Genomic DNA, 12,989 nt, shown 5'->3' with positions numbered 1-12,989 from the left:
TACTTGTGCAAGACAGTGATCATTAAGGAATACTACCTTGACATCACTGGCACAACTTAGCTCCCAGTGCAGTGTGAGTGGGTGGGGGAGGGAGTGCATGCTCCTTCTGCATGATCCGACTCTGTCTCCCCTGTATTCCTCCAGGATACAGGATTCCTCCAGGTTGTGTCGTTTGCCTCTAGGCCACTAACTCTGGGATTATGAAAGGGGAGCTCCCAGCCAATGGGCTGCACAGCAGCAGCCTTAACTTCCTCAACTGGCTGTCAGACCACAACTGCCCAGGATCAAACAGGATTGCTGAGGTGGAGTCTGTCTGGGCCTCTGCAGAATTGATGATTGCTATTAGAGTTCTTGGCTGCTCATGGGAGGGCTTGGGGCCTGGTCAGCCCAGTGCTGGCCTTGTTCGTGTTGCCAGCAGATCATCGACAAAGACTTATTGATCAGCCCCCTGCAGCACTACCCAGGTAGAAGGTTCTGAAACGAGAGGTAACTGAGAGAAACATGGGTTGTGAGGGGATCAGAAGCTGGGCCCTGAAGGCACAGCTGTATAGAGGCCAGGACACTCCTTTCCCACATGGGGAATCTCAGGCTCATGCAGGCTGGATGTGGAGCCTTGGTTCGTGTCATGCACATAGACTGGATGATTGAGGACCTCATCCTCAAGTCATCCTCAAGTCACTTCGTGTCCAAGTCACAAATGAAGCAGCTGTGCTTACAGCATGAGAGTCCTATGTGATTCTGATAGAGGCAGGGTTAATCAAGCTCCTTCATCAGAATCTTCCTTCCCTGGGTCCTGCCATCTACAGGCCTCCTGCTGCTCATTGAGTTTGAGATTCCCTGGGCCCTTCACCCCCACCCCTTCTCCTGGGAAGCCCCACCAATTACAACGGGCTTCTCTCTGGTGTCACATTGCACTTCTGTGCTGACTTTGGAGTCTTCTCTGTATTTCCACGTCCGCCGCTTGGCCTCTCACCACCAACACACAGTCAAAGCTGGAAATGGCTTTAGCCTAGCTGGTGATAATACTGAAGGGCTGGGGGAGGCAATGGACAGGGACCCCAAAAGGGCAGTACATGGAGCCTACTAACATCATCTCCCACATTGCTGGAGGCAGGCATCTTCAGCTACTGAAACACCTGTGTTCCCTGTTTTGTGTTTATGTCCCTGTATCTTGCACGAGTGTGTGTACACAGGCGTACTTGTGTCGCCTGTGTTAGTGCATGTGTCTGGCCTGCTGAAGACACAGAGGTGAAGGCGACAGAACGTGAGACGTGGAGCAACCAGAAGAGGAGGCACGAGGCATCCACAGACTTGGGGAGACTGGTCGAAGTATCTCTGCAGTGCCCATTTCCAGGACAGAAGTGAGGAAAGGATGGCCAGTGGCAACTGTCCTGCAAGTACCAGCCAATCGCACAGACAGTATCTCCTGAACTTCTAGGACATTGTACTGCAGTTAGTCTAGTCTGGTATTCTGCCCTCTCGTGGAGAAATAGAAGAATGCTTATGAATGTAATTTATAAAATCCAAATGTATTCTTTACATGTTGAAAAAGATACTTTATAACTTTATTGAAAATTAATACATACTCATAACAACACATGTAAAGTTGCTAGAAAAATACAAGGAAAGAAAAAAGTCATCCATGATATCATTTATCATTAGCTCAGAATTCTGAGTTCCTGGGACAGGGAGATGAAAAGATGAGGATACACTTGTTTTTTTAGTATAAAATTATCTTTTCTGCTATTTGAATGCCAACATAGAACTTGATTCTGATAAGTGATTCTTGCTTTCTTTACTTATCTCTCAGCCTCTAATTTTACAAATACCTAGTTAATTAACCCCCTGTTTAGAGACTGTTTGCTTCAAGGTTTTCATGTTGCTGTTGTTGTTGGTTTTCCATTTTTGCTATGATTAAACAATATTGCACGTCGTGGCTATGGTAAATAGTGCTACAATGAACATTGGGGTGCATGCATTTTTTTGAATTAAGGTTTTCTCCAGGAAAATGCCCAGGAGTAGGTCGTATGGTGATTATATTTTTAGTTTTTTAAGGAGCTGCTATAGTGTTCATCATAGTGTTGGTACCAATTTACATGCCCACCGACAGTGCAAGAGGGTTCCCTTTTCTCCACACCCTCTCCAAATTATTGCTGGTAGAATTTTTGATGAAGGCTATTTGGGCTGGTGTGAAGTAATACCTCATTGTAGTTTTGATTTGCATTTCTCTGGTAACTAGTGATGTTGAGCATATTTTCAAGTGTTTGTTTCCCATCTGTGTGTTTTTAGAAGAATGCCTATTTAGATCTGCCCATTTATTGACTGAGTTGTTTTTCTTTTTGTCATACTGGGCTACATGTGCTGTTTGTATATTTTGGAGAATAATGCCTTAATAACTAATGAGAACTATCTTCACACAGGTATCTGTCTTCAGTACTCTGTGGTGACCTAAATCAGAAGGGAATTAGGAGGAAAAAAAACAAAAAACAAAACACTTACACACAGCTAACTTACGTTGCTGTAAAGCAGGAAGTAACACAACATAGTAAAGCAACTTACATACTGTAGGCTCCACTTGTAGAAAGTTCTAGATCAGGCAAAACTAACCTCTTCTGAGAGAACTGAGAACAGGGGTTGCATGGGGTAAGGGCAGTGTGGGGATGGGGCCCAAGAGATTTCCAAGGATGATGGGAAAATATATTGCAGGGAAGATCAATATATGATTTATATGACATATATACCATATGAGACATATATATATATATATATACATATATATATATATATATATATATATATATATATATATATATATACATATCTTGGTGAAATTTTATAGATACTTCTGCAATGTAAATGCCAACAAGTTCTTCTTAAGTAGCTCCATGTATTTATAAATCTACTAGATACTGTCAAATTGTCCTTCAGAAAGCTGCATCACTTTGTGCTTTCACAGCAATGCATGAACATTCATTTTCCAACCTCTGATCCTCAGTTTGGAGGAGATATTTGGTATCACTCAAAGCTTTCATTGAACTTTTGGCAATTTGCATTGTGAGAAATTGTATTCCATTATTGTTTTGGTTTGCATTGGAACTTCCCTGTTGGCTGAGATGGTGAAAGCATCTGCCTACAGTGCAGGAGACTCAGGTTCGACCCCTGGGTTGGGAAGATCCCCTGGAGAAGGAAATGGCAACCCACTCCAGTATTCTTGCCTGGAAAATCCCTTGGATGGAGGAGCCTGGTAGACTACAGTCCATGGGGTTGCAAAGAGTCGGACACGACTAAGTGACTTCACTTCTTTGATTACAAATTAGGTTAAAGGTTTCCTCCTGCTTTTTGGTAATTTTTCTTATTTTCCTTCTAAGTACTTTGATTTTCTTTGTTTACTTCATGTTTGTCTTTTATTGGGTTTTTCATCATCTTTTCTTACTTTAACTTTTGAACTCTGCTTAAATTAGCTAAATGCACCCTTTGTCAGCTATCTACCAAATATTTCTCAGTTGTCATTTTATAATTCCTTGTTTATTATTCATTTACCCATTGCAGAAACTTTTCTACAAAGTGCAAAATTTCCCTTTTTAGATACTGGACAAAGATCACTTAAATTAAACAATTTAAATAACTGAGAAAAATTCCAAGGACCTAAAGAGTGTAGGTTGAAAGTTTGTGGGGAGGGGTAGCAACTATCTTTGAGTTCACCTGTGTGCCTTTCCACATGTACTTTTCAATAAACTACCCTGAAATATATCTAGATATCTAAATATATAGATAGATAGATATGTATAAAGAGAAAAAAATGAAGTAGAGGCGGGTAGCTCCATGATGGGCCAAGATGAAGCCAGGAGGGCTGGAGCTGCACCTGGGACTCCAAACAGAGGAGTCAGCCATAGTTGGGTCAGCCCTGTGAAGCCAGCAGGGACACGTCTCTAGAGCTGTGACTGGAGGACTCTGGGCGTCCCAGCAGTATTCAAAGCCAAGATCACCAGGAGGGGAGCACAAGCAGGACGATGATGCTGCACAGTAGGCCTGTCTCCCCTGGGCCACAGGAAAGGTGATGCTACTTTTACTATGGAAAATGTAGTCTGTGGATATTGGGAAAAGAACTTGGTCAGTGTACACAGTGTGAAAAAGTAAGGAAGAACCATGACTATCACCACAGTGCATATTCTAGACCACTTCTCCCCATCATGTTTCAGCTCATATTTGTAAAGTTGGAATTAGACTTCATGCACATTTTGGTTTTCTCTGTACATTCCCAAAGATTTTATTATAAAAATTTCCAAACATTCAACAAAGTGGAAAATTTTTTCTAGCTAATACACAAAGACATCCCACCTTGATTCTACTGTAACCATTTTCCGTACTTCCTTTGTCATGCATCTATCCATTTTTCCATCCCTATATCCATCCATTAATCGATCTCACTCCTTGGTGCATTTTGTGGGAGATTGCAGACATCAGTATGTGTCTTTGTATTTCAGCAAGCCTACCATCAAGTAGTGAGCTGTATTTGTTTATAGCAGTTTTCTTTGAGATGTAAGCTTTACATACAGTGAAATATACCAATCTTTTTTTTCCCCAGACATGTTCTTTTTTAGTTGAAGATTAGTTGATTTACAATGTTGTGTTACTTTCTGCTTTACAGCCAAGTGATTCAGTTATACACATATATGTGCAATATGCATTCTGTGGGTGTGTGTGTATACATACAGATTCATTTATTTAATCCTTACATTGTGCCGCGTGTGGGTTTAGTTCACTGACCAGAGATTGAACCTACATCCCCTCAGATGGAAATATGGAGTCTTCACCACTGGACTGTCAGGAAAGTCCCATATATATTCTTTTCCATTATGATTTATCATAGGATACTGAATATAGTTCTCTTTGCTCTACAGTAGGAACTTGTCCATCCATTCCATGTACTCCAGTATACAGCTCTTAGCCCCAGTCTCTTACTCCATCCCGCCCCCAATTCTCTCTGCCTTAGAAGCCACAAGTCTGTTCTCTATGTCCATGAGTGTGTTTGTTTCATACGTATGTTCATTTGTGTCATATCTTCGATGCCACGTTTAAGTGATATTTTGTGTTTGTCTTTGTCTGACTCACTTCACTTAGTATGATCTTCCATCGGTCCAACCATGTTGCCTCAAATGACCTTACTGTTGTAGCTGTACAGTTTCTTGCATCCTTTTTAAGCATACATAGAAGTACTCATCAGTGGTTATTTTGATGAATATATTATGAAAACGTCTTCAGTACACCACTCTTGGAATAATATGTCCATTTTGAGGCTGTATTAGGGTTTTATATGAATGTATATGTCAGTCAGTTCAGTTCAGTCCTTTAGTCATGTCTGACTCTTTGCCGCCCCATGGACTGTTAACACGCCAGGCCTCCCTGTCCATCACCAACTCCCCGAGTCTACTCACACTCAGGTTCATCGAGTGGGAGATGCCATCCAATCATTTCATCCTCTGTCGTCCCCTTCTCCTCCCACCTTCAAACTTTTCCAGCATTAGGAACTTTCCAGTGAGTCAGTTCTTCACATCAGTTGGCTAAAGTATTGGAGTTTCAGCTTCAACATCACTCCTTAGGAATATTCAGGCTGATTACCTTCAGGATTGACTGGTTTGATCTCCTTTCAACCCAAGCACTCTCAACAGTTTGTGTGGGTATGAATAAAAATTTATTTCTCCCCTTATGTGGAGAAATATAAGAATGCTTAAGAATGGAATTTATAAAATCCAGGTGTATTCTATCATATGTATATATGGTTATGCATACATATTTACTGTGCTTATGCTGCACAATCTTGGACAAAAGGAAGAATGCTTATGAGTGTCATTTATAAACTGAAAAGTGATTCTTTACAGGTTGAAAAGGAAGGGAAGTGACTTGCTGACCTCATAAAGCATAAGGGTGTGGCCCCCTAGGGAGGCGTGTATATAGGGGTGCTCAGGGGCTCTGGAGGAGACAACTGCGAGTCTTCAAAATGGCAAACGACAGCTCCAAGTGGAGCAAGGGCAGGTGTGTTCAGTGCATTCTCCCAGCCTGAAGACAGGGGTTTCCGACTGGAAACTGTAAAACTCAGGAGAGCTACCTGAACACTGAGAAGAGAAGGTGGGATGGAAGTTTTCTGGTAGGTGGCCCAGAATTAAATGGTCTTCAATGTGGTTTAAGACCTCAAACACAGCCTAATTATCAAGGAGTGATTTAAGGCAAGATATTAAAAGACTAGATAATGGTGAAAGGTGAGAGAGAAGAGAAAGGGAAGCCTGAATACTGTGGCTGTGAACCAAGGTTTGGAGGAGACACACTACCCCTGCCATGTGACACATCAGTGTAGAGTCAGAGAGAGGAAGATGGCAGGTGAGTTTCACGGGCTCATAAGGGGCATTTAAAATGCCTCTTTTATCCCACCAAACCATCTAAATTTCTCCCCATCCTCCCCTAGAGGTGTCAGAATGGGCCTTTGTGATGTCAAGGCTCACCCAGGGTCACCATTGGTTGGGGAAGTGACTTGCTGACCTCATAATGTATAAGGGTGTTGCCCTCTGGGGAGGGACATATATAGGGGTGCTCAGGGGTCCCTCAAATTCCCCATCCCAAATCTCCCACACTCTCATCATCCCCCTCAAATTACCCCGCTCCCAAATCTCCTACACTCTCATAATCTATCAAATTCCCCCACCCCAAACCTCCCACCCCATCACCAGTTGTGGAAGTCTGTATTGAGGCTCTGACCTGAGCCCAACTCACTGCCAGGCCCAAGAGGCTGACCCTCCTCTCCCAGGACAGACACGTGAGCCCCTGGCTCAGCACCTGCAGCTTCCAGCTCCTGCAGCGTGAGGCGGTGGGCACACAGGGGCATTCCTGGGGTGGGGGTGAAAGTGCAGAGACACGGGCTGGAGCCACCTGCCGGGGGCGAGTCCTCTGCCCACCACCCCCTGTGGACATCCTTGGAAGCGGGGTGGGGAGAAGGAGATGGGTGGGAAGGAGACTCCATACAGCTCTGGGCCCTGAGAATGCACTTCCAGTAGCAAGTTGGACTGTGTACCTGCGTCAGGGGGCTGACCATGAGCAGTGTAAGGCTATGGCTTGACCGGGGCTGGCCAGGCTCTTTCCTCATCAGAGCATTGAGCCAGGACAAGGCAGGGTCAACATAGGCCATTAGAGGATGGGACCCGCAAGAGGGGAACGAGGGAGGCAAAAATGGTCTGAGCCAGGAACGGGAACACATCCTTTTGAGTTTAGCTTTGCTGGGAAGTGTCCCTTGACTCCTTTCCCCTGCCTGGGATCTCAGGGCCACCAGCTCTAAGTCAGGACACTTAGAGGCCGTCCAGAGGTCACAGGGTCTGTAGAGGTGAGAGCTGATGGATGAGGGGAGGGCCCTGGGCTCCTGGCAGGGGGAGTCCCAACTGGGACACAGGCCAAGCAGCGCAGGAAGTTGCCCTCGGGGCAGTGACAGCCCTCCTCGCAGCCGGCGGAGAAGTGGCCCACCAGCCCGGTGAAGTGGGCCCATGAGAAGAGGCACCCCTCACTGGGCAGGCACTCACGGTACACACCCCCAGCCAGGCAGCCTGCCTCTGAAGTGAAATCTCTAAGTTGTGTCCAACTCTTTGCGACCCCATGGACTGTAGCTCAAGTGGAGCCCAAGGCTCTTCCGTCCATGGAATTTTCAAGGCAAGAGTACTGGAGAGGGTTGCCATTTCCTTCTCCAGGGGATCTTTCTGACTCAGGGATCGAACTTGGGTGTCCCATATTGTGTGAAGATGCTTTACCAGCTGAACCCTGAATTAGCGTCCAGGCCACACCACCCTCACGGCCTGCTCTGCCCACCTCCTCTCACCCCAGTGCCCATCCCCTCCAGTGGCCCCCGGAGTCATGCAGACCACACCCTCCCCGGGCCAGACCCTAGGTCACGCCTGCTCCTACAGTCTCCCCTGCCCCACAAATCTGCCTGCTTCCTCCTCTGTTTGCCCACCACTGGCCTGGGTGAGGGGTGGCATGTGGCGGATTGGGTGGGAGAGGTCAAAAGGCAACCTGCAAGTCAGGGTTAAAGGCCAGGATGGGGATCAGGAGTGAAGTCAGAGTGCCCAGACAGGGCCTGGGCCGGTGCTCACCTCTGCAGACCTGGGTGCAGCAGGTGGGGCTCTGGTGGGCAGGCCCCGGGCAGCCGCTCCCGTCCGCCACAGGTGACGCTACATTCCTCCCAGGAGCCCCACACCCCCGGCCCGGGGCAGGCAAGTACCGCCTGGCACTGCAGGATGCCCACCTCACAGGTGCTGGGGATAAAGGCAGGGTTTCAGAAGACAGGGTCCTGCCTGCTTCCCCGGGGTCCCTCCTGCCCAGCTGGCAGCCCACGCCTCCCTGGTGCTCTTGGCTCACCAGTTGTCACACAGCCCCGCCATTACCTCTCCAGGCTCCAGGCTCTCCCAGGAGCTGAGCCCAGACCCCACGGAGCGACTCTGGTTCTCAGGGATCCCTGAGGGCACAGGAGCGGGGCGGGCTCTTCAGATGGCTCAGCCAATCACCAACCCTGCTCAGGGCTCTACCCTGCTGTCTCCACCCACGGGGACCAGGGTCCTGGTTGGTGGAGGACACAGAAGCCCCAACGGGCACCAGCCCTGGGACACAGGAGTTGCCCATTCCCATCCTACAGTCCCAGGCTGGCCCCTGTGGGCAAAGTGGAAGGGGCCAGGCGGGAGGGCACTGCTGTGCTTGGGGGGCGGGTTGGGGGACACACTGACCCATGCCTCTGGGCTGGTACTGACAGTGGCACTGGGCCAGTGGGCGGAGTGGGGCACACAAATGCCATCCTGGGACAGCTGGCCTGGGGGTCACCCACAGCTGGGCTGCTGGCAGGTTGTCGAGTCTGGCTGGCACACGACCTTGGGGAGACATGTCCTCGCAGGAGTGAAGGCAGGGCTGCCCATAGGGGAGAAGACAGTGGCTACCTGCAGAGTCTGCAGCAGGAGGGAAGCAGAGAAGGTAGGTTTGGGAGGGGGTCCATCCTGAGGCGGGGGGGGGGGGGGGTCCCGAAAGTTGAGTGACCAGCCCTCCTGTCATGCCCACCACCTGCTAGGACCTTCACTCGCCCAGTTCCACAGGGTTAGTGCCCTAAGGGCTCTCCCTCAAAGAAAGTGGCATGCATGTGTGTATGCAGGGGTGGGGGAGGGTCAGATGCAGGGGGTCAAAGCTCAGAGGTAGCATTTCCCTAGCCTTACAAGCCACCACCACCACCCACCATCTCCACAGAAGTCCTCACCTGTGCACTGAGTGGAATTGCCCTGGCAGGGTTGACTCTGCCTGTGGCCCCCAGGGCAGGGCCGGCCTCCCTCAGAGGTGGGAGGCCAGCTGCATGCTCGGCTGTGATGGGACTGCCCCAGGCATACATCACAGGGAGACCATGGCCCCCTTGGGCTCCAAGCTTCGTCCACTGTGGCAGGAATACAAAAGCACCCCTTTGCCTTGGGAAGCCCAAGAGGTTACAGCCCCCTGGGATTGAAGCCCCCCAGTGGGACATCTCACCTGGGCATTCGGGGTAGGGGGGCTGGCACAGGTCTCCCTCTGATGCTGGGCCCCTGCCTCCTCCGCCTGCCTGGGGCTTGGGCGCCCCCCCCCACCCCCCCCACCCCCGCAATGCTGTGGCGCTGGACAGCTGGAGGCCCTGGAGCGGGTCCTCGTCTGGGCCAAGCAGGGCTGGGAGCATGCTGTCCACTCCAACCATGGGCACCAGGCACCAGGCACTGTGGGGGTGAATGGTGAGCCCTGGGGTGCAGCCATCCCACCCCCAGTCCCAGCCCTCACTGCACCCCCAGACTGCTTCTCCTCACCTCGTTCTGAGCGTGGTACATATCTGGGCAAGGCAGGTCTGTGCAGGTGAGCCGGCCTAGGAACATCAGTGGGACTGAAAAGCTATGCACGCGAGGGTTTGGTGCCCTGGGACCCGCCGCCCAGCACCCTTCCCCTGTCTCTGCACCCAGACCTGATTATCCAGAAGGAGCAAAGCAGATGGAATGTGGGGAGTGAGGGGGTGTCCCCCAATGTGCCTGGTCATGTAGTGGGTGCCGCAGGAGGCTGGGGGGTTCCTGAGGTCAGGCAGCACCCTCTGTGTCTCCCTACAGCGAGCCCATGCAGTGCACAATGCTGTACTCCACCAGGGGAGCCCAGAGACCATCGAGGAGGTGGAGGCTAAGCAGGATGAGGAGGCACCTGAGTGGGCCCAGGAGGCCAAGTCCCCATAGGACCCCATGGAGGATGGTGACGTGGAGGCCCTGCCATCCTACAGCAAAGCCATCAGCTTTGAGCAGCTGTCCTTCAACTCCCAGGATGACTCGGCCGGCCAAACCCCCATGGAGGTCAGCCCAGATGACAGCCGCTGGGACTGACTGGAGGCCAGCATCCTGCCACCCCTGACTCACCAGCTGACAGCCAGCGAGCTGCTGCTGAACAAGTAAGAGCCGTGGCCACAGCGATGGAGCTGGGAGTGACCCTTAGTGTCCACTGGGCTGCTGAAGGCAAAGACCACTTGGAAAAAGTCCCCCCCAAGACATTTAGAACCACATGTGTGCTCACATCTCTCTCTGTAACATGATAGGAGGTTGACAGCACAGGATGCCTGGGGACCCAGGCAGCAGGGAGTGGAGGGCAGGGTCTCACCGTGTGGAATCAGTGCCCAGGAGGAACTGAGGCTAGTATTCTGGCAGGATGTTCCAAGACAATGAGCTGGAGGAGTCAGAGAAGGTGTACATGGGACAGCCGCGCTTCCTGCTGCTCTTCTACGCACTGTACAACATGCTGGTTGGCCGCTCCGAGATGGTGTGCTACTTTGTCATCATCCTCGGCCACATGGTCTCCGCCTCCAAGATCAGCCTCGTGCTGCCCATCCTCATCTTCCTCTGGGCCATGCTGTTCATCCCCCGGCCCAGCAGGTGCTTCTGGATGATAGCCGTCGTCTACAAGGACGTAGGCTTCCCTCCAGTGGACCTGCCTGACCCCTGCTTCACATAAATAAATAGTTAGAGAGATCATCTTAGGTCAGCACATGATTATAACCAGCAGTTGTTGGCACTGAGAAATCTAGTTGTCTTTTCACATCTCACAATTCATACAACATAGGAGCTAATATCATTCTGTACAACAGGGATAAGGAACAGCCTTTATGAGATTAAATAATTGGTCCAAAGTGGGCTTCCATGGTGGCTCAGACGGTAAAGAATCTGCCTGCAATGCACGAGACCCAGGTTTGATCCCTGGCTCGGGAAGATTGCCTGGAGAAGAAAATGGCTACCCACTCCAATATTCTTGCCTGGAGAATCCCATGGACAGAGGAGACTGGAAGGCCACAGTCCATGGGGTTGCAAAGAGTCAGACACAAGTGAGTGACTAACACTTTCACTTTCATTTTACCCAGCTGGGGAGTGGTGGGGGAGGCTTTTTGAGGTCCGGTGTCTGCTCTGTGATATTGACCAGCAAGACAGTAAGTGTGAGGCAGACGCAAGCATGGTGCCAGGGTCAGTGCATGGTCAGTGAGTGGACATTGGGTCAAACAATACAGTTAGCACTTGAAACACAGTTGGATGCAATTAACCCTGATGATGTAGACATTGGAGGACTGTTTCAACTTAGATCTCTACAAACATCTCTGTGTTTACACCCTGAGCTGGCAAGGTTTTGTTTCATTTGCTTTTATTTCTTCTTGAGGAGAACTTCCAGTGAGCAATAAAATGCTGAGAAGAAAGAGAGCAGAATAAAGTGAAAATTGTCTATAGTGTCTGTGCAGTTTGCTCGTAAAGATTATGAGCTAAAGCCATGCTTGTAGAAGAAAGATCCTCCTGTTCACATTGGTCCTAGTCACCTCATTTAATAGCTGAATATTTGTATAAGCATCTAATTGAATCAACACAAATTAGCCCTTGCATGCACGCTAAGTCACTTCAGTCATGTCTGACTCTTTGCAACCTCATGGACTGTAACCCTTCAGGCTTCTCTGTCCATGGAATTCTCTAGGCAAGAATACTGAAGTGGGTTGTCAATCCCTTCTCCAGGGGAACTTCCTGACCCGGGGATCAAACCCACATCTCTTATACCTCCTGCATTTGCAGGTGGGTTCTTTACCACTGGTGTCACCTGGGAAGCCCAGAAACTAGCCCACTCCCTGACAATAGAAGTCATTTGAGCCAAGTCAGGAGTAACCTCCATGGCCCCAGTGTGTCTGCAGTCACAGGACCTGGAGACGTGGTTCTGGCCTTGTCTTGAGGTTGATATCTGTGGAAGGAGAATTTGTTATTCCACATGCTGTGTGCATTCCCAGCACCAAAACTGAGACTTTTCCCCTTAATGTTTGTATCACTCTTCCTCATCTAGAACTATTCTTAAAGGGAGTCATTTCTTCTCATTTCTTGCATCTGTGCAGGTGGCCATTGTGGTCAAGTACTTCTTCCCATTTGGGCTCTTCCCCTGGAACAAGAATGTGGAACTGAACAAGAACAAGTCTTACCACCCACCCAACAGCATCAGGGTGGAGACGAAGAATGCCTACATGTTCTATGATCTAATCAAGCTTCTGGCACCTTCTTCCACTGCTCCATCCTGAAGGTACTGCCCGCCCATTACCCCTGGATATTCCCGAGAACCCTGAGCTAGGATCACGAGGGGCTGAGGGGCCACAGGCAGAGTCTATCTGTGTGCTCTTGTTTTCTTTGTTAACTGTTTTGTTCATGCCATTCGTTTTCTCAACACTGTGTACTCAATAATTGAGTTTGTGACCAATCGGGGGAGGTTTCCCCCTATTTCTACTCTGGGATGCATGCTTGCATGCTAAGTTGCTTTAGCCATGTCTGACACTTTTGCAACCCTGTGACCTATAACCTGCCAGGCTCCTCTGTCCATGGGATTCTCCAGGCAAGAATACTGGAGTGGGTTGCCATGCCCTCCTCCAGGGAATCTTCCTGACCCAAGGATTGAACCCACAACTCTTA

The sequence above is a fragment of the Dama dama genome, chromosome X (genome assembly GCF_033118175.1).
Source record: "Dama dama isolate Ldn47 chromosome X, ASM3311817v1, whole genome shotgun sequence".
Classification (NCBI taxonomy): domain Eukaryota; kingdom Metazoa; phylum Chordata; class Mammalia; order Artiodactyla; family Cervidae; genus Dama; species Dama dama.
The sequence above is the reverse complement of the archived record's forward strand: the minus strand, read 5'-3'. Positions refer to the sequence as shown.